This window comes from Canis lupus, chromosome 7 (assembly GCF_048164855.1).
Source record: "Canis lupus baileyi chromosome 7, mCanLup2.hap1, whole genome shotgun sequence".
In the NCBI taxonomy this organism is placed as follows: Eukaryota; Metazoa; Chordata; class Mammalia; order Carnivora; family Canidae; genus Canis; species Canis lupus.
Window position 1 is genome coordinate 14,485,647 of NC_132844.1, and position 27,836 is coordinate 14,513,482.

At 36.1% G+C, this 27,836-nt stretch overlaps 1 long non-coding RNA gene and 1 pseudogene across 5 annotated transcripts in view; both read right to left on the minus strand.

The window, feature by feature from the left end:
• LOC140636591 (uncharacterized) overlaps positions 1-27,836 on the minus strand; it is a 75,113-nt gene that overhangs the window by 17,114 nt on the left and 30,163 nt on the right. The window lies entirely within an intron of this gene.
• LOC140637455 (small nucleolar RNA U3) lies at positions 42-128 on the minus strand (annotated as a pseudogene).

The following is a 27,836-nucleotide window of genomic DNA, read 5'->3' on the forward strand; positions in this document are numbered from 1 at the left end:
ATACTTTAGAGATTCTGAGATGCTACAGATGAGACAAATAATCCCAAGAAAGATGAAGTTATTTTTACCCATTCAGAGAAACTTCTCTAGTAACAAACTATAGAAATGATCCCTGAAAGCACAGTTTTAAAATCGAGTTATTTTTAACACAGTCCAGTGTCTGTCTGAAGACCCACCCCTAATGGGCAGCTAGAAACCAGCCCTGAGTTCTTTCCACCAAACTTTCCTTCTTTCCAGGACAGTGAAAAACAACTAATAAAATTAAAGTTAAGACTTAATGACTATAACACATTTCTGAGAGCTCAGTGAGTAAATAAAGACTGTGTATGTTTGAAAAGTTATAGAATTAGAAAAAAAAGCTGATTTTTCATAATTTGCTTTCACGATTTTCATGACTCATAACTTTTTGTTAGGATGGCAGATATTAATTTTCTATTTATTTCACAGAGTTCCATGGAATGAGCCCAAAGTTAACAATATTTTCTTTTACTATCCTCAGTTTTGTTTTGTTTTGCTTTGTTTTGTTTGTTGACACCGCTCTATACCAAAAATTTAGTTCATTCTACAGGTAGCCTCCTCCCTTGCCTAAGGCTAGGAATAGCCCTACAGCTATGACTCCTTTATGACTTCACCCCAGGAAGGATAATATTAAATTATTTCATTTGTCTTTTTAGTAATTAGTTCAGGTTCAACAATGTCCATCCAAAAGACTATGCTAAATTGGCATCTTGATTTTTGGTGTCTGTATATTCATTATTTACCACATATTTATATAACAATTTACCTCTAGGACACTATGCTGGGCTCCACTGGAAAAAATAATAATAACAATAATGCCTAAAACATTACCCAGTCTCAAGAACTGAAAATCTGGCGTCTCCTGTTTTCTGTAGATCAATTCTACCTACTTGGGTGACTCAGAAAACAATCTCTAGTGATTTCTCAATTCTAAAACACAATTCATGGTAAAATGCACCATTAATTGAATAACTGCCTTTGGGAAACAAAAATAGAACACTAAACATTCACATTAAACGTACAGCATTCCCTAATTTCAAAAACACTAACATGTGGGTAAATTGCACATTACTGAATTGAAAAAAAAAATTGACAATTCATCATCGCATTTTCTTCTAAGATTAAATGTATTCATCTCTATTATTCAATGAAACAATTCTCTACCAACAGATTTCCTCCCTACTAGTATATACCTAAATCCAAATACATAAATTAATCATATAAAAGGATCTAAATTAGTTAAACACCTCACAAAATGTTTTACTTTTTTTCAGGCACAGGATTGAAAAAAAAATGTAAATAATTTTGAAATAAATTGTATTTCTATAACAACAAAGCCACAAGTACCTTCGACCTTAACAACTGAAAAACTTAACATGGCATCCTGAAAATAAAACTTTGAGTTTCTTGAGAATAAAAAGTTATCTTGGGCTTCATCACTCCATTACTGGGAATGTAATTCTGGGAGACTGCTTCAAAAGTGTACTCTTATATCAGAAACCTATTCAAAAATATAAAGTTGCATCTTAAAAGCAAAAAACATTTCTAAAATGCATGATCTTTATGGAGAATACAGTTGTATCTCTAGTACATATAAAAAATGTGTTGTGCTTCTTAATTGAATACATTTGCTATTTCTCTGAAAAATATTCAAGCAATTACCTCTTTCACTGAAAGATTTAAGTAACAGTAGGTACTTTTTAATAACCGCTCTCTAAAATATCCTATGTAGATTTTTTACTATTCAAATAACAAAAATTCAACCGAGTAAATTTTAAAGATCTAATTGACTTTATTAAACAATTCATGAATTGGGTAGTATCCCATCTAGCAAACAGAAAGGCTCTAAGAGGGATCCCTGGGTGGCTCAGCGGTTTGGTGCCCCCCCTTCAGCCCAGGGCCTGATCCTGGAGACCCGGGACCGAGTACCACATCGGCTTCCGTCATGGAGCCTGCTTCTCCCTCTGCCTGTGTTTCTGCCCCTCTCTCTCTCTCTCTCTCTCTGTCTCTCATGAATAAATGAATAAAATATTAAAAAAAAAAAAAAGAAAAAGAAAGGCTCTAAGAGGAGTTGTACAAAATAGAAGGTTGTTATAGAAGGGGTATGGGGCAGGAAAGTTATTAACAAAAGAAAAGGATTAGTCCAGAAAAGGATTAGTCCAGAAAAGGCTGATTTCCCTTAGGAGTAAAGGCAAGGGTCTGACCATGAAGGTGTCCTCATCTTTCTCTGGGTGATGGAGGAGGCCCATTCAGCCGACTCATTGGCATTGATCAAAAAATTCGTGACTGACTAGTTAAGACAACATTTCTAGGGAAAGTTGAAATTGTAATTAGTTTAGGTAATAAGCCATGGTTTAGGAACCTGGTCTAAGTGACACTATTTTGGGCCTGTGGTTTTCTTTTTAACATTTCCAAACAATTGACAAAATTATTTCCAGGAATAGGAAATAAGGAATGAGGTCCCTCTCTTCAGCTTTCAATATTGTGCAAAAGTTCTGGAATTCCTAATGTGCAGTAAGAGTTGCTTCATCAGTCACTAGATGTAAAAGACCTTGGTAAAACTATTAATCAAACTACTTAGTTGTATGAATTAGAAAATTGGAGCCCAAAGAAGGGTAGACAAAGTCAAGCAGCTTTTTATTGTTAAAACGTTAAAACGAGGGCAAATTGCTAAAGCTCCCTCCTCAGGCCTTCCTTCTTTGCAGTATATCATTCTCTCCTGGCTGCACTCAGAGAGAAGGAAGTAGTAAATTTCACGCAAAGAAGTTTGGCTCATAAATGCAGTAAAATGCTAATAAGTGCAATGAGATACCCTGAGGTTTTTTTGAGAAGAGTAGTACCACAATCAGATCTTTGCTGGTGGAAATAACTGGCACTGGAGTATATGGTGGGATGAATGGGAGGAGCCTAAAACTAGAAAAGGAGGCCTCCTTTTCCATTCCATAAACGTATGGATTTCTTTCTGGGCTTTCTATCCTGTTTGATTGGTCTACATGTCTATCTTTATGCAAGCACCATACTATTTTAATTACTTTAGTTATTAAAATAAATTTTGAAATCAGGAAGTATGATGCCCTTCAGCTTTGTTCTTCTTGTTCTACATTGCCTTGGCTATTTGGGGTCATCTGTATTTCTATATGAATTTTAGAATTGCTTTTTCTATTTCTGAAAAGAATGCCATTGGGATTTTGATAGGGATTGCACTGAATGTATAGATCACTTTGGGTAGTATGGATATTTTGGCAATATTATTTCCAATCCATGTACGATCTATTTATCTGTATTTTCTTTACTATCCTTCATCAATATTTTATATTTTCAGCTGATAAGCTCTTCACCTCTTTAGATAAGTTTATTCCTATTTCATTCTTTCAGTTGGTATTGTAATGAGATAATTTTCTTTTTTTAAGAATTTATTTATTTATTCATGAGGGACACACAGAGAGGGAGGCAGAGACATAGACAGAGGGAGAAGCAGGCTCCCCGCAGGAAGCCTGATGCAGGACTTGAGGATCATGTCCTGAGCAGAAGGCAGATGCTCAACCACTGAGCCACCCAGGAGTCCGGAGATCATTTTCTTAATTTCCATTTCAGATAGTTTGTTGTTAGTGTATTGAAATGCCACTGATTTTTGTATGTTGATTTTGTATCCTGCAACTTTATTAAATGTATTTATTAGTTCTAACAGTTTTTTTGCTGAGTCTTGAGGGTTTTCTACATATATGATCATGTCATCTACAAATAGTGATAATTTGATTTCTTTCTTCCCAAACTGGTGTTTTTTCATTTATTTTTCTTGCTGAATTAACTGCTCTGGCTAGGATTTTAAGTACTATGTTGAACAGAATTGGCAAGAGTAGGCATCTTTGTCTCTTACTGAATCTTAGAGGAAAAAGCTTTTATTCACCATTAAGTATGATGTTAGTTACCAGTCTTTCATATATGGACTTTATTGTGTTGTGGTAAGTTCCTTTTAAACCTATTCTGAATATTTTGATTGGATGTAGAAAATTGTCAAATGCTTTTTCTGTATCTATTGAGATGATCATGTAGTTTTTATCTTTCACTCTGTTAATGTAGTATCAATTTGTGTATGCTGAACCATCCTTGGGATGGGATAAATCCCACTTCATAATGGTGTATGACTCTTTTAATATGATGTTGAATTCAGTTTGCTAGCATTTTATTGAGGACTTTTGCATCTAAATTTATTAGAAATATTAGCCTATAGTTTTCTTGTTGAATCTTTGGTATCTGGCCTCATAAAATAGTTTGGAAGTGTTCTATCCTCTTCTGTTTTTGGAATAGTTTAAGAAAGACTGATATATTAATTCTTCTTTGAGTGTTTCGTGGGATTCATTTGTTTGTGGGATTTTCTTTGTTAGAAGTTTGTTGTTGTCGTTGTTGTTGTTGTTTTACTGACTCATCCCTTTACTCATGATTGGCCTGTTCAGGCTTTCTATTTCTTCTTGATTCAATCTTGAAAGATCATATTTTTCTAGGAATTGATCTCTTTCTTCTAGGTTATATAATGTGTTGGCATATGAGTCTTCATTTTCATTGTTCTTAAGATTCTTTGCATTTTTGTGATATCAGTTGTAATGTCTCCTCTTTCGTTTCTAATTTTATCTCCTCCTTTTTTAAAAAATGCAGATTCTGATTCAGCAGTTCTAGGTGCAGTCTAAAATTCTGCATTATCTAACATGTTCCCAGTTGATGCCGATATTTCTGTTCCATAGACCAGACTCTGAGCTGCAAGGGGTTATGTCTAATGGAAGTGCAAAGAAGGAGAGAGACAGGAGAAATCTTCCAAAAAAATAAAGTTGGTTGTGTAGACTGAAGAAGACAATAGAGGAAACTGTTTTGAGATTTCTAGCCTAAGGGAAAGTTACCAATTGAAATAGTAACCCAGGAAGAGGACCAGCTATAATCTGTATTCATCAAATAATCTGTCTCTCTGCTGTTAAATCAATTTTATTATCATTTTTTAAAGATTTATTTATTTATTTTAGAGAGAGTAGGGTAGGAGAAATGGAAAGAATCTCAAGCAGACTTTCTGCTGAGCATGGATCTTACGACCCTGAGATCATGACTTGAGCAGAAATCAAGAGTTGGATGCTTACCTGACTGAGCCACCTAAGTACCCCTTAAATCAATTTTTAAAGGGCTAAAAAATTAATTAATAATAAATAATAAAAAAATAAAAAGGACTGAACCCACTCTCTTAGCAATTATTAAAATCATGCTACTAGTAGTAAATAGTGCATACATACCAACTTACTTATTCAACTCTGTTTTTTATTAGCAACTCAGTCACTACAATAATCTCTGATTACTTAAATCAGGATTGATGTTGACATAGAAAAACATAACACAGTCAGCAGGGACTTACTACCTCATAAAGAGTAGAGAGAAAGGGAAGGAGGGGAAAACTATAGGCTATAAAGTTAGTCAATCTGTGTTTGCATCCCTAAATTTGTGTAATACTTTGAGTTCTTTAACTGTTCCAACCAACCCTCAGGTTCCCCATCTAAAAATTGAGGATGATTATATCACCCAATTCACACTTCTTTTCTGAATTGTAAACACTGAGAGCACTTAGAACACTGCTTAGTGTAAATACTTAGTACTTTTGGTATCATCATCACCCTTATCATCTTCATTATCATCATCACTTTAAAATATTGGACAAATTTTAAAATGTATGAACAATATTTTACAATTCCTCCTATTGAGAAGTAGTCTTTTTCCCATCCCTTGAAGTTAGGTTAAACTTGTGACTTCCTTTGATCAACAGATTGTGACAGAAGTGACACTGTGTCAATTTCAAAGTGTAGGCCTCAAGAGAGCTTGCAGCTTTCACCTGTGCCCTCTTGGAATCCTGCACTGAGACATCAAGTAAAATGCCAGTGTAGCCTACTGGAGGATGAGAAGCCATGTGGAGGAAAACTGAGACACTCAACCTGGTAGCCAATGCTAACTCCCAGACGTGAATGAGACCGTCTTGGATCTTATATTTTAGCTGACTGTCCAGCGTTCATAGTCATATGAGTGACCCAAACAAAAGCCACAGAGGACCACCCAACCAATCCACAGAACTGTGAAAAATAATAAATTGTTGTTGTTTAAGTCATAAGTTTTGAGGCAATTTGTTCCACAGCAATAGGTAATCAAAATAGCATTCACAAAAGTAAAAATTAATAAAATGGCCCTTGGTGATAAAAAAAATTTATGAGCTTCTAAAGTATTACAGTTACTATGAACTTTGATTTCTTCCTTTCTTCCTTCATTCTATAAAGATTTACTGAGCACCTAGCACATTCCAGATAATATACTAAGCTTCAAATATAAATTGATAAAACATTTTCCTGCCCTTACAGAGTTTACAGCCCTGTTGGCATTACAAATGTAAATACAGGAATATGTATATAATTATAAATTGTGATGTGCCTAGAGGAGAGAATAGCAGACACATGTCTTAGTTTTACTGGACAGTTTTTTGTCAGTGCTAAACCCAGAGATGCTGTGATTTTATTCTGAAAGAATCCCATTGATTTTATTCTAAAAGAATTGGCTATTGCATCAAACTCAAAACATTTAAAGTATGAAAAAATTGTTGTTCCATCTCTTTTCTATTTAAAATAGTAGATATAAATAAACTATCTCCAGAGATGGAGAAAGCAGATGGATTTGAAAATTCAAGCTCACACTGAATATAATTAACTTGGAAAGGGAGAGAAGCTAATGACGCCTGAGATTATAGGTGCCCAGGAGACAGGCAAAGGGCTAACTTATTTTTAACACTACACTAGTCTCAGCAGTAAGGAAAATTCAAACTTGATTAAAGTCTCTGAGGAGGTGAAAAAGCAAATGAAGAGAGAAAAAAAAAATGTGGCTATTGAGGAATAATTAACATTTTGACCCAGTTGCCAGCCTGAGTAGGTGTTCACTGCTTATTAAAGCTGGGTTTCTTGGGTCATTGCAAATGAGAAGGTCTTGTGAAAGCGCTCTGGGCATTGTTTACTATTTGATTCTGAAGAAGGTACACCTGAAGAGACAAATGGGCTTAGACATAGCACTTACTCAGCAGGACTGGAGGACTGCTTTCTGCAAAGAGAAGCCCGTATTTGCATTCCCAAACAGAACCCTCTGGGATATTAGATCAGGAAGATGAGAAGATCACACCTGGCCTGGAAGGGCTTGATAATAGTCATATCCCAGGTCACCATGATTGAGGCTTAAATATAGCCTGGTCTACAAAGCCTTTCACGATTGAACTCTAAGGGCCATTCCTCTCTACTCACTCTACAATTTGGTCAGTCATATTCATGGGGGTATACATTCATAAATCCATGCTTTTTTTTAAGTGCCATTCCTGCTACCTAGAATACTCTCTACTTAACAAACTCCTGCTCTTCAGACACAATGTAATTGTTATTTCTTACACTCCGATTCCCAAAGTAAGCCAAGTTAATCATTTCCTGTTTGTACTTACATACTACTCTGTGGTGTCCTCTATAGAACATAATCAGTAATAGCAATTATGCACTTGTCTTACCCACTACATTTCTAAGCTCCTCAAACCAAAACATATTGACCTCATCATGGTACTGGTGATACTTAAGTATCTATCACGTAACAAGTGTCCAGGAAACACTCAAGTGATCAAATAAATAAATAAGGAAAGAAGGCAAAGAATACTTGAACGGATGTTGGGGCGTCTGTGTGTGCTGTGTGTGGGTATCCATAGTCCTATGTGGGCATGGAAAGACACGTATCTAAATGTTAACATTTAGGAAGATTTCTCATATCAACTATGAAAAGGTTTTGTGATTGAAATATCTTACAAATCTCTTTAAACTTCTCCTTTTCATTTTTTATTTTGAATGTAGTAATAAACCAGTGGCATATCACTTGTGTATTAAAATGCTTGTAGATATTTTGCCTTAGTTAGGTTTTAGCTAGGGTTTTCTAAAAGGCATCTGATTTGCACTTCTTAGGATTTAATGTGAAAAAATATAAATAAATGAGATAAAAAAGATTTAATGTGGTTTCAAATGCCTTACTGTGAATCTATGAGAACAGTATTTGATAAATGCTGCAAGTGCTTAACTTAAAGCTTGGACTTCTGTAGACCAATTTCTAAACTTCATTTCTAAGAACATTTGAAAGTTCAAAGAATAACCTTTTCAAAATTATATAGTTACATCAGGTATCAAGCAGAAAATATTCAATCCTGTCTTCTTTTTCAATAAACCAAAATCCTATAAATGTTACTAAGCAAATAACAACAGGTTCTAAAGATGGCTGGTTCTACCAAGTGTCTTATCTACATGAGTAAATTCTTTCTTGCTTCCATAAAACTATTATAATTCAAAGGGGATTTGAATATATTCTTGCTGTCAAGATATGTTTTTAAGTACTGCTTATTTTTTCTCTAAATTCATAAAAGATACAAAAATGCTCACTATAGAGAATTTGGGAAGCAAATAAATTATTTCCTTTAGAAGAGTAGGAGTGAAAAGAAATTATAATTACATTGGATCTGAGAGCAGGAGTTCTTTAGAAGAAAATAAAAACCATCCCAAAGTCAGCAGCCCAAAATAATTATTGCTAATATTTTATTATAATAATGTTTCATTAGAAAAATAACATAGAGAGGCACCTGGGTGATTTAATTGATTAAGCACCCAACACTGGATTTATGCTCAGGTCATGATCTCAGGGTTTTGAGATAACAGCCCTGTGTCAGGCTCTGTGCTTAGCCAGGAGTCTGCCTGAGATTCTCTCTTTCCCTCCCCCTCCATACCTCCTCCTGCACTCACTCTCTCGAAAAGAAATAAATCTTCAAACAAAGAAAAAGAAAAATAATATAGAAAACTCAGAAATACAAAATGAAAAGAATTAAATGAAAATCACAATGTCTTCTAGATTAGATTTTCCTAAGTATATGTGTTATTTTAACATATATTGGCCATAGTACATATTTTTAAATAGAATTAGGTTACTCCAGGTTTTTTCAAGGTTATAGCTAATACTACAATGGATTTTGTGCATAGATATTTGAGTTTTTAACCACTTTTTTAGAACAGATTTATAGAAGGGAAATAAATAGACTAAGGAGTACCTAGTTGTTAAAACTCTTAATACATGTTGCAAAGATACTCTCCAAAAAGTTGCCACTATAGAATTTCCTATCTGCAATAGATAAGAGCATCTATTTCCCATCTTCTCAATAATACTCAGTATTATATTATTTTTGTCTCTATTATGACAGGCCTAGGTTGTTTCTCAGTAATTTTGTACACTTCCAAGTTAGGAATTTTTCACATGTTAACTGGTCATTTGTATTCCATTTACTGTGAATTAAACTCCTTGAGGACAGGGGTGTTTTCCTGCCACACTGTAATGACTCAATAACTGGTGTAAAAACAATCATATTTTCACATACTCTGACCATTTGTTACATTGGTTTTTAACGTTTTTCTTTTTCATTTCTAAAAGCCATCTATATACTAAATGTTTATTGCAATTATTTCCCGCCAATTTCCCATTTTCTTTTTAATCTTGTTTTTAGTGTTCTTTGCTGAACAGTTTTTCATTTTTATATAATCATTCATTAGCCTTTTTACTTTGAATTTCTATTGTTTTTACAACTTTATGAACTCCTCAATTCTGAGATGACTTTCAGTGTAAACATAACTCACAGTTATTGTTAGGTAGGAGAGGTATTTATTACTTCTGTTAAGGTATTTAATTTGCAGAAAGAGATTCAGTGCCTCATAACAATAACTTCAGGAGTAACTGGTGTGTTCTGGCAATCCCTAAGAAGTGAAAAGGTGAGACTTTAAGAAAATACATTTCTCCATACAAGTATTCTTAATCTGGGGTGAATCTTCCAAGCCTATAAAATTCAGTGCGTACTTTTCTGGATAGAGTCTTGAAGAGACTTGTGATTTAAAATGGTTAAGAATCATGAGAAGTTCTTCAAAGAGTTTTCACATGTGACACTGGATTACCCAATCTTTAAACCTCAACAACTTTTCTTCAAATCAGAGTTTGACATCCCACAAAGAATAGTCTGAAGACTGGCAATTGATGTTTTTAAGTTGAAGAATAAATTTAGCACAAGCTTTACTGAAGATGCTGTCATGCTGAACCCAAACTTAACCACTGGGTGCCAGCCTTACATGGGTACCAGCCCATGTGTATGCTATTGAAAATTCAATAGATCCTAAGGCCTAGTATGTCAGTCCTTTGACAAAATTTAAACTCGTAAAATCTCCCAATTGGGTAAGACCGTATAAGTCTATGAGCCTTACAATCTTACATCACCATACTGTCCAAAATACCTCCAACAGCAGTCACCATATCTGTGATTAAAGATTTCTAGGGATGGAAAGCTCCTTGCTTTTTAAGACAGTTCATTGCAGAATTCCTCCCTCCAGTCCTTATTTTATGAAGATCTAAGTTTTCCATTTATCTTCCTGAAACAATGGAGCCCAGGTAATCAGGCACACCTGCAGGAAATCTGCTGAAACAACTTTTCAGCCTTCTTAAATGGATGAGCTGAGACATAATCAAAACAGCATGTCACTATTCTGTACAGATTTCTTGCTGAAACAGTGTGAGATTTCGAATACAAAGTACACTTTAAAAATAAAGGCAGAATGTAAGTTATAAAAAGCATAAAGTATACACTATACTGGGGTTTAGACCTTCTAATTTGGGGAAACTGGCATGGTAATTACTGTGTAGACAATCATTAAAGTATAAGGTCAGGCTATTGCCACAAAACTGGCCAATCATTTTGACAAAGCTAAACAAATGAGCAGAGATATTGTCGATTTTTACTTGGAGAAATGTCTCAATGCCAATGTGGGCAAATATCTCTGGGGAATGTCCAACCTACCATCTAGATTCATATAACAATGGAAAGGGGGTGTAGAACTGAGTGTGTGGTTGTCTTCTAGGAAAAAAAATGTACATATGGATGCAAAAAAATGTGAAATAACTTCAGTGTTTTTAAATACTTATTTTTTAAAAAATAACAATTTTATTATTAAAAAATAGACTAGGTATGGGAATTAGCCTGTTAATTTCTTTATCACTCATCACAATAAAGAAGGTTCAATCAGAAACCCATGGGGAAGACAGTGCTCAATTAGGATGAACTAAAAAATAACATGTTAGAGACTCTCATCACAACCTCTAAATCCCTAAAGGAAAGAATTCTGCTCTAGTTAAACACTTTTTTGAATCTTGTGCTATACTTTAATTTGTTATTATAAAGGGTTTTGACATACAGCTTTTTTAATGCTTATCTGTTTTTATAACATAAAATATTACTAATACTGTTTTTCAAGGTGCATGTCAAACCAGAGAGCCATGAGACCAGGTTAGTGGCTCATGACCATCTGTTTTTCCTCTTCCCCCCCACCCTTAATTAATAGAACATAAGTTGTGTATATGTGTGTTTGTGTCCACATACATGCACTAGTATGTGATACAAAATATATTTCTTATTCTAGGTCAAGATCAAATATATTTGAAAGACATTCTTTCATAGATTAGAGAATAGAGATCAATAAATGATAGATTCCCCTTTAAGAAAAGATTATGTTCCTATCACTAAAATCTAGACATGACAGTATTTTTCTTAAAAGTTTTTTCTACCATGTGCTATCAAAGAAATGTTTTCAAATTACTTCATTCATCTTCACAACTCTCCTATGTGGAAAAAATTGGACTTAATTAAATGGTGCTGTCAACTTCATCTTAAGGGAATGGATTTCTATAGATAGTAGCTGCCAATTTTTATTTGCCAAACCAAAGATTTTTCAAGAACACAGAATAAGACTTCTGAGTTGTGACTAAGAATGAAATGTCAATGGTAATTTATTTCTGATGACAACAATTTAGATCAAGTCAAAGCATAGACTCAGGAAGTCAAAATACATCTATACAGCCAAGTCCCAGTTATCTAGAAATGGACTATCTACAGTGTGAATTATTCATGTAAAACTCTCAGATAAAACCAGGGCATGCACATATATTCCCCATTGCCATGTTCCTCTTGGTTCTTTGGCTTAGACACAAGGTGCCAAATGCTTGCCTAAAGCGCAGCTGGGAATCCAAGCTCCTAGATCATCATCCCAGACTTGCCTGATTGAGTCTCTGATATTAGCCAACCGCACTTCCCACTCTATCTCTGCCTGTCCATTCCTAGTAAAGAGGTTTCTGCCAAACTCTATACTCCCCTTCCTGATCATCTTCTTTGTTTATATCACACCATTTCTCAACAATAAATCCCAATGCATCACGGCCATGCATTTGATATGGAGTCCCAGGGTAAATTACAAACTTCACAGACTAACTGTGAGATGCATCAACTACAGTAAACTCCATTTTGTGTACTGGTCCAAATGCAGTTGAAATTTTTCCTCATATCACTCAGACATTCTGACAATTCCTAAGAGACTTAGTGGGGGGAAGAAAGTGTTGTGATCATTTGACTATAAGGTGGTATGCTTAGCAAACATAATTAAACACACCCAGCATTTTTCTATTTTTTCCTTCAATTGCAATAGACCTTCAAGGTTACATCCAACCCTACTAATTGTACAAAAGAAAGAGCTCTTAATTGGAAGTCATGAGAATATGCTACTTCCTATAGTGGTAGATTTTAAGTCCTGTTCTTCCACCACCAAAATGATGCAGAACAGATCTAGGTGTTCATAGATAGGCACTGTCATCACTCGACTGTAGAAAAGTAGAGCCAAGCAAAAGTAGGGAGAAGACAGAGACATTACAAGGGACAAATACTGGGAAAAGACTGGACTTAGAAGAGTTGATAAGAAGTGATTGATTAAATGAAGAATATAAAGAAAATTATAAATGTCAATGACCTGCATTTCAAGTCAGTCCTTATATCTTGGTTATGTCTTTGGAAAAATATTAAGCTCTAGTGGTTATCTAATAATCTAGCAAATTATTTCCAAATCAGTACTCAGTACTTCACTGGTTGTAATAAAAATACATTTCAAATAACAAACAGAATAATGTGCTGAAATAGCCATTTTTATTTAATTAATCACTCAGTTCTGTCAAACATCTGGTCAATTTAGTGAAGAGGAAAATAGACAAGCGATTATTTGGTTTAAGTGATTAACCAAACCAGTTTAAATGGTTGATTCCTTCATTCTATATAGATCCACTTCCCAGCCATACCTCCCCACCACCAAAAAATAAGAAAACAAGGATTCGGTTTCATAACATTTGTTTCTACGTCAATGTATTAGGTTCAGTTCTACCACAATGAGAATGGAGATGTGTGGCATCTGCCCATTTTTCAGCACCAATAAATAGAGAAAGAATAGTCCAAAAAGGAAGGATTTCCAGGAGAAAAAAGTGCTGCAAGCACAAGGGTCCAGCAGACAGAATTGCCCAGTCAGGTTTGTGGATTTCAAGGATGGGATGGTTTCCAAGGATGTGTCAGAAGTTCCTTCTTTATTTTTATTTTTATTTTTTATTTATGATAGTCACACAGAGAGAGAGAGGCAGAGACATAGGCAGAGGGAGAAGCAGGCTCCATGCACGGGAGCCCGACGTGGGATTCGATCCCGGGTCTCCAAGATCGTGCCCTGGGCCAAAGGCAGGCGCTAAACCACTGCGCCACCCAGGGATCCCTGAAGTTCCTTCTTTCATGAACAGCTGCAGCAAATTAATAACAAGGACTAATTCATAAACCAATAAGGTATGCTTTGAATTATAAAGAAAAACTCCAAGAAAAGTTTGGACTTTCCGCATGTGAGGGGGCTTGCATTTTGTAACTAAAGGAAATATAACTCCCCCATGCTGGTGAAATAGAGCATCTTGATTGTAGTATCAAAGTAAATTAATTTCTCAAATTCTTGAGGTAGTCTACAACGTCCTTGATGCAACAATTTTCTGTAAAAATTTATTATGTCTCAGTCATCATTGAATCTACCTCCTTCATTACTTCTCTTTGTAAGAAATACAGAGCCATCGCTCCCCAGTCCATCTTCAGAGTATTCTTCTAGCCCTCATGGCATAGAGGTCTCATTTATAGATCTTTAACTGCTCAATGAGAACGTCTCATCTCTTCTTACCTCCTAATATAGTAAGAAGTTCTGGAAGCTCCAGTGGCAGTGGCAGTACCAGGGATGGCAGCTAATGTTGTGGGTAATACACTCTTTTTTTTTTTTAATTTTTTTTTATTTATTTATAATAGTCACAGAGACAGAGAGAGAGAGAGGCAGAGACATAGGCAGAGGGAGAAGCAGGCTCCATGCACCGGGAGCCCAACGTGGGATTCGATCCCGGGTCTCCAGGATCGCGCCCCGGGCCAAAGGCAGGTGCCAAACCACTGCGCCACCCAGGGATCCCAATACACTCTTTTCTGATTTGCTCCTCCATCCTTCCAACAAGTTATTAACCAATTCCTTGCATTGATTTCCTCTCTGCTTGAGATACCTAGTGCTTTCTCTTTTCCTGACTGACTCCTAACTAATATAGACCATATTTACCTTCATTGCCCATATTTCTCCACTTATTCCTTATATTTTATTAATTTACAATACTAAAATTATATGCTGTAAATATGTTATATATTTGTAAATACTTTACTTTTTACAAGTAAAAAAAAACTTGAACCAAATAAATTATTCCTTAGTTTTAGAACTCTCAGATAGCTACCACAGTGCCCATTTATACACAAGAAGATTTAACTGATTGGCCTGAAAATTGACTAGAGTCTGTTTTGATCTTCTGATGATAGAATAGCCACTTAACAAAATAAGACCTTTATTTTTACCAGTCCAATATCATCTAAAGAACCTAAAAAGAGACCAGCTGGCAGAGGAGGTAAGAGTGTTTGAAGATTAACTCTTCTGAATCAATTTAGTACAAAGTGTGGCAAAAACAGACCATGTAAGTGAACATTAAATGAAATATGGTATTAAATTATCCCTGAGACACATGTGGGCCCTGAAACTATTGAAACCAAGTCTAAATGTGTTTAGAGTTGATATGAAATATTCAGTTTGGTAAATATAATGCCAAAAAAGATTAAGTTTGACAAAATGTCAATACCTTTTCCAAAGGCATCTTTTTACCTACCTTGATGTAAACTAACTAGCAACTAATAGTATTATTGCCTGAGCAACCAGAGATTTTGCTAAGAGTCTTGAGAACCAACTAATGCCTTTTTTGAACCGTCAGATATAGTTGAAAGCAATCAGTTAAGCATGGTAACAGAAACATGGTCTCATTCTCTTTAAGCGCCAGTTAGTTCTCTGTTTCATGCCACTGGGTGCTCTCAAACCCCAAACAACTACCCTTCAAATACATTCTACTGGTCCCAAGAAGATGAAAGAATCAAAGAGTTACGGCATTTTAGAACTTCATTAGACCTCAGAAACCTTTTCAAGATATTACAAGATTTATACCAAGTTTTATCCAAAGATTTATCCACATTGATGAGTTGAGCAATCAGAATAAGAACTTGAGTTCCTACACAGGTCATTTTGCCTCAAGTGTATGGATGAGAATCTTGGGACTCTGTCACCAGATGCAAGAAACTCAGAGCACAATCTGCTTAAAGTCAGTGAATCACAGATTCATTCGCCTTTCCTAGGTCTTCAGAATCCATTCCAATCCAACAACAAATTCTGAGTTGTGGTTAAAAATCAATCTGTAAGAAACTATACTGTACTTGTGAATTTTTTCTTTTTTTTTTGAAGATTTTATTCATTTATTAATGAAAGACAGAGAGAGAGAGAGAGGCAGAGACATAGGCAAAGGCAGAAGCAGGCTCCCAGTGGGGAGCCTGATGTGGAACTTGATCCCAGGACCCCATGATCATGCCTGAGCCAAAGGCAGGTGCTCAACCACTAAGCCACCCAGGTGCCCTGTGAATTCTTTTTCAATGGGAATAAATGCCTTCAACTGTCCACCTATTTTTAAGAAAATTTTCAGAGCTTTCATCTAGGTTGAGTTATATCAAAGCTAAACCATAGTAATGCAGCTAACTCTACAGTAAATCAATAAATTCTAAAGTTGCTATACCAATATAGCCTATGACCTTAAATGAACACAAGTTTATATACAATGTTCTTGTAAATATCCTTTCTTACAATAAACACTCTATTATGCTACCAGTTTATTGTACTGCTTAAAATTTTTGACTATGCTAAAGGTAAAGTATGCAAGGCTTATAATTTTATGTTTCTACAACCTCTCCATTTTCACTCTCCTAGATCATCATTACCACAAGATGTGGACATAGGAAGGAAGCTGTAAAAATAAACTCCTTCAGGCATCTCTCCACTCACCTGCTCCAGAAAAAATCCATTCTCTCACTGAAGTCAGATTAATCCTCAAAAACTGTATCACAGCTCCCATTCACTCCTCTGGCCCTTTCACTTCCCTAAATCCTGTGTTTCTCTCCAGGATGAATCAGTGAAGTCTGTCCTTACAGGTCTCATTGATAACTCCTTCTATTGACTTTTCCTGTCATGTATTATAATGCATGCATGCATGGCTTTTGTATGCCATTTTGAGTTGTTATTCATCATTTTTCACATTCATATTCCTAAGTTCTTATTTTATACTTTGATATCTTGCACAGTGATGTGCTCATAGTAGGCAATTAATAAATTATTTGCAGCAGTCAGCTAGTGAAAGGTAGGAGCTTTGGGGTCAGACTGACTGTTGCAAACCCTAGCTCTACCCTTCTGAGTCACAGTTCTCCTTAACATGAAGGTAATGAGACCTACCCTGATGGTTGTTGTAAAAAAAAAAAAGAAAATAGAGAAATATCAAATATCAAGCTACTAGAATAGTAGCTGACATATATTTAGTGCTCAATAGCATAGCTTTGGTAATGAACAAAAGCCTGTGTAGCATTATTGATAACCACATTGTTATAAACAGCATTATCAATTTGTCATTATTAATAACAAACTGGAGTTTCAATCTCTTTCATTCTATTCCCACTATTCAATACTCATTTTGTTATCAAAACAAAATGTTGAACTTTTCAAGCTTGATCAACTATGCACTTTATCTATAGAATCTAGAAAGGAAGTATTTTTAATATTTTTATTTACCATACCATGTTTGTTTAATTTTCCCTTCCATTCATCATAGGCTTACTTTATTTTTCTGCAGCAAAGTAACAGATGATTATAGCTTGACAATTGTTCTATCTTTGATATGCCAAGTTGTAGTAGGGGCATTTTTAATCTTGGTCTTAACACCTATATGACATGGGGGGGCAGATCTCAGACTCATGCGGAGGGACCTCCCTGCCCTTTGGGGTCAACCCTCCTAGAAATTGTGAAGACCTTACTCTGCCCCCCCCTTCAGGACCAGGATTTGCACAGAGGCACAAGCATGTACCCCATAAGCCCCCTCTTCTGAGCAAAGATATTCTCCTGCCTCCACTCAACTTGTGGCCCAAAGCCCAAGCACAAAGAAAACTATTGATTTTTCATGATGCAATTTTACTTTGCCTTCAAAAGTTAGCAGATAAAGTGATCTATTGCCAATGACCTTTATAAATGAAAAGTAAAAATGATACAACTTCTGGAATCTTTTTATCAAAAAAAAAATGGCAAATAGACCTTATAACAACTAAGGCACTCAAAAAACAAGTTGGTCTATCAGCATAAGCCTCCATTTCCATGTTCCAAGCATTTCCTGTAGGGACAAAACACATTTAAAGGCAGTTCTACTCATAGTGTTCTAAACATCTCAAACCAGTCCCTTTGACTGTGGAAATATTAGCAAACCCACGGGCTCACATACATAATCTCACCATAGCCCTATCAGTCTCCTTGACTGCATTCAAGGCATCCACAGCATCCACATATGTCCACTCAGGATATCCTCCCTGACCTCACTTTTATTTCATAATACTCATCCCAAATCAGCCCATCATTCGGCCTCTACTCTTCCCCAATCTGATAGCTCTGTATTTGGTTACAGAGCACCAGGCCATGCATTGTATTTCAAAGCATCCCAAGATTTCCCAATCAAAAGTAGATAATAGTAGACAGATAGATGATAGGTAGGTAGGTAGGTAGGTAGGTAGATATAGATAGATAGATAGATAGATAGATAGATAGATAGATAGATAGATAGATATTCCCAGAACCTTCTCCTGAAGATTCTGGCTTAGAAGTTCTGGGGCTAGCCCTAGGATTCTTGCTTTTAACCAGACCTCGGGTAATACGATCATATGCCTGATTTGATAGCATCATCTTAGTTCAGAAATTCCAAACTCACACACTATGGACTATAGCTCACAAGGTGCTTTTCAAAAGTTTTACCTGAATGTCTTTAAGTGAAACACACACTCACCAATTCCCTCAGAGCCCGCTCCTTGCTAGTATTATTCCTTTGAGCCTCACCCCTTTAAGTCACTTGTCTATCATCTAAAGGCATCTGAGTTTGTGAATTCTGCTTTAGTTACTAGCTATATTCATCCTCTTTCACATAAAATTTTAAATCATTAAGAAAAAATAGAATGTAATCATCAGGGAAATGCAAATTGAAGCCACAATGAGATATTACCTCACATCTGTTAGAATGGCTATCCTCAGAAAGACAAGAAATAACTGTTGGTGAGGATGTGGAAAAAAGGGAACCTTCGTGCACTGTTGGTGGGAATGTAAATTGGTGCAGCCACTATGGAAAACAGCATGAAAGTTCCTCAAAAAAATTAAAAATAGAAATACCACACAATCCAATAATTCCACTAACATTCAGCCAAAAAACCAAAAAACCTCGTTCAAAATGATATATGTAACCCTATATTTACTGCAGCATTATTTACAATAATGAAGAATGTGGAAGCAATCCAAGTGTCCATCAACAGATGAATGGATAAAGAAGAAGTAAGATACACATGCGCGTGTGCACGCGCACGCGCACACACACACACACACACACACACTGGAATATTACTCAGCCATAAAAAGGAATGAGATCTTGTCATTTGCAATAATATGCATGGGCCTGAGCATATTATACTAAGTGAAATAAGTCAGATAGAGAATGACAGATAACATACGATTTTACTTATACATGGAATCTAAAACACAAAACCAATAAATGGAAACAGACCCATAAATACAGAGAACAAACTGGTGGCTGCTGGGGGGGAGGGAGGAGGGCAAAATGGGTGAAATGGAGTGGGAGTTATAGGTTTCCAGTTATAGGATAAATAAGTCCCAGGAATGAAAGGTACAGGATAGGAATACATCAACGTTATTGTAATAGTGTTGTGTGGTAACAGATGGTAGCTACACTTGTGGTAAGCATAGCATAATGTATACAGTTGTCCAATCACTATATTGTACACTTGAAAATAATATGACATTGTGTGTCAATTATACTTCAATTTAAAAAAACAAATTTTAAAAACCACTAAAAAGATTTTTTATATGATTTTAAGGCCCATTTTTAGGTATTATGAACAGAAAGGCTATTATTCTGATCTTTCTCATGTTCTTTAAAAGTATAAACTGAAAGTTACCCATTCAAGTTTCAAGTGCATTTTGTACATATGGTTATAATAAATCTGTAATCATATGCTCTTAGTATGGTAGCAGTAGGGTTTAACTCTGTTTTATATTTTACGCTATTAAAAATTAGGGATAAAAAAGATTAAGTAGAATAGATAAAACAGAATTTTCTCTTTTTTGAAATACATTTAGCATTCAAGGAGGGTTGTGGGGGTTTCTTTATTTTGCTTTGTTTTGATTTACTATGTATTGTTTTTAAAGAATGGCCCTCTCTAATGTATTCACTGACGTTCTCTTAAACACCAAAAGCAAGCTGACAGGCACAGGATTCTGATTTCACCTTGACTCAGGGTTAAAGAAGCTGAGTTTATCTCTGCAATATTAAATCCCTCTGGCTTGAACTATCAGACATTGTTCTCTGAAGCAAAGAAGATGACATAGCAGGTATGCTGAAGCAGTTAGTTAGTATCCTGCTGAGACAACGTCCCCTCTGCACTCATTTGGAGTATTTACTCTGAGAAAAAGTGCCATCCACTATTCTCTATGCTAGTAGAGAGACTGGGTAATCCCCTTACCCTGCATAAAGCTCAGAGGATTGACCCCAGTGTTATACATAGCCATTTCTCCAACTAGAGAGAGGATCAGGCTTGTTTGCTTTTTTGTGTTTTTTACCCACCTTAACAATACTATTTTATAGGGTTCAGAAAATAACAAAAAGAAAAGGAAGAAGAAGCAAGGAAAGGGAGGAGGAGAAGGGGAAATGTGCTTCAGGGGGAATATATCAGAGTTGGAATATATATTCCCTTTCAGCCTAAGAGAATTTAGTTAATTAGGGAAAATTTGCCAGCTGAGAGTAAATGGCTTCTAATGAGAGTCACAATTTCTCCTTTCCCAGAACTCTCCAAGAGAAATGCCGAGAGCCCTGGGTTCTGGATGTTTCAGACTTTCCTCTACCTAAAGTAGCAGAAGAATGGAAAAAAATGTGTCCTGAGTACTTTCAACAAACATGTCTTGAGTGCTTATCATGTGGCAAGGATAAGTCTAAACACTAGAATCTAAAGATAAACAACCCACTGCCCTCAAAGTCAAACCAGACCAGTAAAAATTAACCAATCACTGCTACATATTAGAAATGGATGCAAGGGGGGATCCCTGGGTGGCTCAGCGGTTTAGCGCCTGCCTTTGGCCCAGGGCGTGATCCTGGAGTCCCGGGATCGAGTCCTACGTCAGGCTCCCAGCATGGAGCCTGCTTCTCCCTCCTCCTGTGTCTCTGCCTCTCTCTCTCTCTCTCTCAAATAAATAAATAAATAAATAAATAAATAAATAAATAAATAAATAAGTCTAAAAAATAAAAATAAAAAAAAGAAATGGATGCAAGGTGATTTGGGGCACAGAAGATAAATTCTGACTCTACCTAAGGGTAAGAGAAGGAAAGGTCTCAGCAGAAACAAAACAAGTGGGAACACTTGGGTTAGTCTTGATAGCTGAATAAAATCTCACCAGGTCCATAAAATAGGGCAACATGCCAGGCAGAGGGCACTTCATGCACATGGAAGTTTTGGAAAATATTTTGTATTGGATTTCCAGGAATATGGACTAGGAGGGGCCTATGGGTTAGAAGAGAACTCAGGTGCTGTACCAATAAGCAGATGTTGGGATGCTGAGTGACTCAAGGCCCACAGGCTAGGCTATCACCCTCAACATAGGACAGCCTTCCCCGCAGACACATCTAGTTGGCAAGAGATATGTACATTTAGGCATCAGAATTTGTCTAAGACCTAAAAGTTATCATGAGGGTCAGTAATAGCCACAAAGATCACCAGAAATATATCTAGAGCAAGCGGTTCCATCTGAAACCAAAAATGGTAACCTGAGTATTAAAAATGAAAGCTAACTTCCAGATAAATGTGGTTAATTCAGCATGCATGTTTATAGTCTCTCCCTTCTGCATTTGTACCAAAAAATCAGTAAAAAGGGGGAAAGTGTAATCCACAAAGGCAAGAGAACCAAAGAGAATACAAAAGTAAGTGAGCAGTATCCCCAAAAGGAAAATGGAAAGTAAACAGAAAAGTAGTAACAGACAGAAGAGAAGTTGAAATCTAAGTGCTTTCTCTGACTTATTTCACTTAGCATTATACCCTCTAGATCCATCCATGTTGTTGCAAATGGCAAGATTTCATTCTTTTTATGGCTAAGTAATATACCACTGTGTGGAATCTTCTTTATCCATTCATCTATCCAGGGACACTTGGGTGGTTTCCACATTTTGGCTATTGTAAATAATTCTGCAATAAACATAGGGGTGTATATATCTTTCTGAGTTAGTATTTTTGCATTCTTTGGGAAAATACTCAGCAGGAGAATTACTGAGTCATACGATAATATTATTTTTAATTTCTTGAGGGACCTCCATACTGTTTGCCTCAGTTGCTGCACTAGTTCGAATCCTACCAATATTGCACAAAGAGTTCTTTTTTCATCACATCCTCACTAACATTAGCCATTCTAAGAGGTATAAAGTGGTATCTCATTGTGGTTTTGATTTGCATTTCCCTGATAATGAATGATGTTGAGCATCTTTTTATGTGTCTATTAACCATCTGTATGTCTTCTTTTAAATTTAAATTCAAGTAGCCAACATATAGTACATTAGTTTCAGATGTAGCTTTAAATAATTCATTAGTTGCATATAACACCCAGTGCTCATCCCATCACATATGTCTTCTTTGGAAAAATATCTGTTCATATCTTCTGCCCATTTTAAATTGGATTATTTGGTTTTCTTGGTAAAAAGAAAAGGAGCTCTGTTCAGCTCTGTAAGCTCCTTATATGTTTTGAATACTAATCCTTTGTCAGATATGCCACTTGCAAGTATCTTTTCCCATTCCATAGGTTATCTTTTTGTTTCGTTTATAGTTTCTTTGCTGTGAAGAGATTTTTATTTTGATGTAGTCCCAACAGTTTATTTTTGCTTTTGTTTCCCTTCCCTCAGGACATATGCCTAGAAAATGGTGCTACAGCTAATGTCAGAGAAATTACTGAGTGTGCTCTTTTCTGAGATTACTATGGTTTCAGGTCCTTAAGCTATTTTGAGTTTATTTTTGTGCTTGGCATGAGGAAGTGGTCCGATTCCATTCTTTTGCATGTAGCTATCCAGTTTTCCCAATACCATTTGTTGAAGAGAATTTCTTTTTCCCATTGCATATTCTTGCCTCTTTTGTCAAAGATTAAATGACCATATATGTAATTACAGACTATTTTCTCTTCCATTGATCTATGTGTCTATTATTTGTGCCTCTACCTGACTGTTTTGATTACTACACCGCTGTAGTATGTCTTGAAATCTGGAATTGCGATACCTCCAGGGTTGTTCTTTTTCCAAGATTGCTTTGGCTATTCAGGGCCTTTTGGGGTTCCATACAAATTTTAGGATTATCTGTGAAAAATGCTGCTGGTATTTTGATAGGAATCGCATTAAATCTGTAGATTGCTTTAGGTAGTATGGTAGTATGGTAACCAGTATTTTAACAATATTGGTTCTCCCAATTCTCCCAATCCATGAGCATGAAATATCTTTCCATTTGTTTGTGGTGTCTTCAATTTCTTTCATCAGTGTTTTACTGTTTTCAGAATACAGATTTTTCACCTCATTGGAAAGTTTATTCCTAGGCATTTTATTAATTGTGGTTGTAAATGGGATTGTTACCTTACTTTCTCTTTCTAGCTACTTCATCATTAATAAACAGAAATGCAACGGATTTTTGTAGATTGATTATGTATCCTGAGACCTTACTGAATTCATTTATCAGTTCTAGTAGTTTTTTTGGTGGACTCTTTAGGGTTTTCTAAATACAGTATTATGTCATTTGTAAATAGTGAAAGTTTTACTTCTTTCAATTTAGATACCTTTTCTTTTTGTTGTCTGATTGCTGCAGCAAGGACTATGTTGAATAAAAGTTGAAAATGGGTATCCTTGCCTTGTTCCTGATTTTAGAGGAAAAGCTCTCATATTTTCACCACCGAGTATGATGTTCGCTGTGTCCTTACCTGGTGTTGGTACCAGGGTAATGTTGGTCTCATAGAATGAATCTGGAAGCTTTCCTTCCCTCTTCTATTTTTTGGAATAGTTTGAAAAGAATGGATATTAACTCTTCTTTAATGTTTTGAGAATTCACCTGTGAGGCCATCTGGTCCTGGACTTTTGTTTGTTCGGAGTTTTTCAATTACTGATTCATTTCACAGCTGGTAATCAGTCTGTTCAGATTTTCAATTTCTTCTTGATTAAGTTTTGGGAGGTTTTATATTTTTGGAAATTTATTCATTTCTTCTAGTTTGTCCAATTTGTTAGCATACAATTTTTTATAATATTCTCTTAGGATCCTTTGTATTTCCATAGTGCTGGTTGTTACTTCTTTTGTTTCTCTGGGTCCTTCCTCGCTTGTTTTTCTTTTTTTTTTTTTTTTTTTGTTTCTTTTTTTTTTTGAATGAGTCTGCCTAGAGGTTTATCAATTTCATTGATCTTTTCAAAGAACCAGCTCCTGGTTTCATTGATCTCTTCTACTGTTCTTTGTTTCTATTTATTTATTCTATTGGCTTGGGGTGTAATTTTTCTTTTTTCTTACTGTCTTAGGGTATAAAGTTAGGTTGTTTGGTATTTTTCTTGCTATAAAATTCCCTCATAAAACAGCTTTTCCTGTATCCCAAAGATTTTGGACCAATCAATTTTTATTGTCTCTATGTATTTTTTGATTGCCTCTTTGATTTCTTGGTTGACCCATTTATTTAGTAGTAAGTTATTTAACCTCCAAATATTTGTTTCTTTCCAGATATTTTCTTGCGATTGATTTCTAGTTTCATACAGTTGTGATCAGAAAAAAATGCATGACATGATTTCAGTATTTCTGAATTTGTGAGAGAGACTCAATTCGTAGGCCCAACACGTGATCTCTTCTGGAGAATATTTCATGTGCACTTGAAAATACTGTGTAATCCACTGTTTTGGAATGGAACGGTATCTGTTAAATCCATCTGGCTCAATATGCCATTCAGAGCCACCGTTTCCTTGTTTTCTTTCTAGATGATCTATCCATTGATATTAAATGGCTGTTAAAGTTCCCTATTGTTTATTACTATTAATATTCCATTATGTCCATTAATAGTTAGTTGCTTTATGTATTTGAGTGCTCCCATGTTGGGTGTATAAATATTTACAACGGTTATATCTTCTTATTGGATTGTTCCCTTTATGATTATGTAGTGTCCTTCTTTGTCTCTTGTTAGTCTTTGTTTTAAAATCTATTTTGTCTGATACGCAGTCAAATGCTCTGCTATAAGTATCACTATCCCAGCTTACTTTTCACTCCATTTGCATGATAAATGTTTTTCCATCCCTTCACTTTCAATCTGCATGTGTCTTTAGGTCTGAACTGACTCTTTTATAGGCACCATATAGATAGTAATAACTCAATTTTTTAAATGGACTAAGAAGATGAATAGATATTTCTCCAAAGAAGAATACAAATGACGAACAGATACAAGAAAAGATGCTCCATATCACAATCAGGAAAAAGCAAATCAACATCTCAGACCCCTTCCCTAACTTAACTAGAGGAGCTTAACTGTTATCTTTTTATTTTCTATTCCACATAAGATTTCATTTGAATAAAGGGTTTGATTGCTGCTAGAAGGGCACTGATTTTGAAATCTCCTATCCTCCAGTTTCTGGATGAGTGACCTTGAGCTATTCCCTTCACCTCTCTTTAACTGCCCAACCTGGAAGCAATAGCAATAAGAAATGTCAAACACCTAACACAGGGTCCAATCCATAGTAGGTGCTGTAAATGTTGATTCCCCATTTTTCTTATCACCCTGGAAATTCTAAAGGCATTAGGTGGTCCTTGATGATAAGACACCGTAAGGCCAAAGGAAAAGGGTTTTGCTTTTCTTGCTAAAAGGGACAACAGTCATCTGGCACCCTTCCTCACTTCTCTATGCCTCATACACAGAGGTGTAGTAGCATCTACTTGAAAATGTGAAGGAAAGGCAAGAAAAAAAAAATCACAGAAATAGTGCCAATCTGGTATCTCTATTCTTCTGAATCAATGGCACTGGATGCTACTATCAACTAGAATGTCAGCAGGAAACAGGTGGCACATTCAAAAAGCAAAGAGAATTTAATAAAGGAACTTTTTAGAGTGCTGTGGGCAGGACTAAGAGAACCAAAAGGAATAATGAAACCCCAGGACCCAGCACAGTGAAAAGCCATCATGACCTGAAGCCTGAAAGAGAAAGAAATAAAGACAATGGGCCTGAATCAAAAGAGGAGGGAGAGGGGGTGCCCCACAGGAGCTGTGGTATTAGGTAAAAGACCCAAGCCTCAATTCAACTTAGCTCAGTAGGGAGGAAACCAGGAAAAGAAATATCCCAACTTTTCTGTCCTGCTTGCTTGGTGTTTCCAGCTGTTGCCACCCATCAGCCAAACTCAGCCTGATGTCCAAGGGTAAAAGAACACAGATGTGTTGAGAAGCCAGATCTGGTATATTAGTTAAGAATATGCAAATTATGACATGCTGAAAGAGTGGGCAAAAGCTACTTACAGATGTTTGGCAGGTAGCTTCCTCAGGATCCAAATACACTTATACAAAGGAAGTAAAGTCTCAGGATTCATTATTTGCAAGTTCCAGAAACAGGTGAAAGGCAGGTAGCAGAATAACAGGGGGACGCGCAGTCCTCCATCCTAGCAGAGCAGGGTAGCAGGCACTTATTACTTACAATGAGATTGGGACAAAGGTCATTAAGTTGGGGGAGAGGGGGACTCAATCCTAAGTGGTTATTTTAAAAGGTGTCCCAGGAGAAGTAAAGCAGGAACTTGGGGTTGGAACGCTAAGCTCAGGTCCTTATCTAAATATCCAAACTCTGATTGTGAGCAAGGTTGTCATACTATAAAATGCCTAGTCAGCAACTCAGTATAGCTGTTTTCTCATCACACTAGGTGACACAGTCCTCAGAGATCAGCCTCCGAGGGCACAAAGAAGGGCAGAGAAAGTACAAAATGGGCATAGCCAACTATCTCCAAACATTTTCTCATACAACACAAATAAAAAATTCTTATTTCTTAAAACCAATGTTAGATTTCAAAACAGACCCTAATTGAAAAATCCATCAATACAGTCCAAACCAAGGGCCTTTGCTTGGTAGAGGGTAGCCTAGATTGGGGTTAGTATGGAGTTCTGCTAGGATACAGTAGAAAGGAATGGAAAATGGAGAGGAAAAGTCTCAAAGACAAAAATCCTTATTGTTAATCAGAAAGGATGTTAGAGTTAGGGCAGACTTTAGCATGTTCTCACCAAGTTACTCACATTTAGGGTCTCCTGTTTTTTCTGCTGATTTTAAGATGACAAGTAGATGCACTGAGAAGCTAAATCACATGAAACACATCAGGTGCATTTTAAAATAAAAATATTGAAGAGGGCACTCCAGAAACTGATCCCTATCCCTATGACCTCTGGACTCCAATATTACCTCATCTGGAAGGCCATAGAGTCTGAAGATTTCACAGAGGAGGAGAGTTTCTAGGTCAGCTGCGGTCCTGGACCAGGTCCCCTAGAAACAGCTCTAGGCCTCAAGTTAAAAGTGTCAATATTAACTTACACTGATCTAGGTCACAGAGTAGCTCAGGTGGAGAAGGCAGACCCAGAACTCCTGCAGGATGGTTAAAGGTAAGGATATGTCCAGAAAGTTTAAAATTAGGTTTCCAGGACATGGATGTCATGAAAATTGAACCATGTGAATAAGAACAGTTTCTTCACCTGTCACTAGCTAAATTGCTTGGGAGTATATGTTGGGATTTAAAGGCCAAATTAAATAACACTCCTTTGTCAAGTTTGGAACTGACTGAGAAATGATAACCAAGAAATAGATATATAGAGATTAACATGTCAATTTTACTTTTGGTACAGTTCACTGCAGAACAGGGCTTTAAATCAGTGGTTTCTTGTGGACATCCTGAATCAACTTCAGAAATATTCTTACCTGCCCCACCATACATTGAACTGAAAACCACAGACCACTTCTTTAAAAGTAAAGCCAGCCAGTAATCTTTCCACATTACTGGGAAAAACCCAAATATACCCTCTATGCAGGTCAGTAGTTTTGAGGGAGCTCAGGAAATTTAAAGGAAGTGATTTCCACATCTTCCCCCAGACTCACCAATCAGTTAAGTCACTCTGCCTCAGAAAGGAGTAGGTGAGGAAACTGTAGTGGAAG